The sequence below is a fragment of the Arachis hypogaea genome, chromosome 2, assembly GCF_003086295.3.
Source record: "Arachis hypogaea cultivar Tifrunner chromosome 2, arahy.Tifrunner.gnm2.J5K5, whole genome shotgun sequence".
NCBI lineage: Eukaryota > Viridiplantae > Streptophyta > Magnoliopsida > Fabales > Fabaceae > Arachis > Arachis hypogaea.
In genome coordinates, this window is record NC_092037.1 from 81,591,525 (window position 1) to 81,592,691 (window position 1,167).

Consider the following 1,167-nt stretch of genomic DNA (forward strand, 5'->3'; position numbering starts at 1 on the left):
AGAGTATCAATTTCAAGAACTCCCTTCCTTTGAGGCGTCCCATTACTCACAGGATTCCTTTCAGAAGTCTACATAAACTGGTTATTTACAACCATGTCAATGAGTTCCTGAGCTTCTGCAGGCATTTTCTTTAGGTGAATAGATCCACCTGTAGAATGGTCCAATGACATCTTAGATAATTCAGACAGACCATCATAGAATATATCCAGGATGGTCCATTCTGAAAGCATGTCAGAAGGACACTTTTTGGTCAGTTGCTTGTATCTCTCCCAAGCTTCATAGAGGGATTCACCTTCTTTCTATCTGAAGGTTTGAACATCCACTCTAAGCTTGCTAAGCTTTTGAGGAGGAAAGAACTTGGCTAAGAAAGTAGTGACCAACTTATACCAAGAGTTCAGGCTATCTCTAGGTTGAGAGTCCAACCATGTTCTAGCTCTGTCTTTTACAGCAAAAGGGAAAAGCATAAGCTTATAGACCTCAGGATCAACTCCATTGGTCTTAATAGTATCACAGATCTGCAAGAATTCAGTTAAGAACTAAAAAGGATCTTCTGATGGATGTCCATAAAACTTGCAATTCTGTTGCATCAGAGAAACTAATTGAGGCTTTAGCTCAAAATTGTTTGCTCCAATGGTAGGGATTGAGATGCTTCTTCCATGGAAGTTGGAATTTGGTATAGTACAGTCACCAAACATCTTCCTTGCACCTTCACCATTGTTATTAGGTTCGGCCATGTCTCTTTCTTTTTCAAAATTCTCTGTAAGGTTTTCTCTGGATTGTTGTGCTTTAGCTTATCTTATCTTCCTCTTCAGAATCCTTTCAGGTTCAGGATCTGCTTCAACAAGAATGTCCATGTCCTTGCTCCTGCTCATATGAAAAAGAAGATAACAGAAAAGAAGAAGAATCCTCTATGTCACAGTATAGAGATTTCTTTATGTGAGTAGAAGAAAAGAAGAATAAGAATGAAGAGAAAAATTCGAACATAGAGGAGAAGAGAGGGTTCGAATTTTAAGATGAAGAGAAGTGTTAGTAAATAAATAAAATAAATAGAAAGAGATGAGAGGCAGAGAATTTCAAAAATTATTTTTGAAAAAAGGTTAGTGATTTTTGAAAATTAAGAGAAGAAATAAAATTAAAATTAAAATTTGAAACAATTAGTTAATTAAA

General features: G+C 36.0%; 1 non-coding gene across 1 annotated transcript; it reads left to right on the forward strand.

The window, feature by feature from the left end:
• The first annotated feature begins 224 nt into the window (after positions 1 to 224).
• On the forward strand, positions 225 to 332 carry LOC112763811 (small nucleolar RNA R71). Its single transcript, XR_003182941.1, has one exon. It is a non-coding gene; the product is annotated as a small nucleolar RNA R71 (small nucleolar RNA).
• The last annotated feature ends 835 nt before the right edge of the window (positions 333 to 1,167 follow it).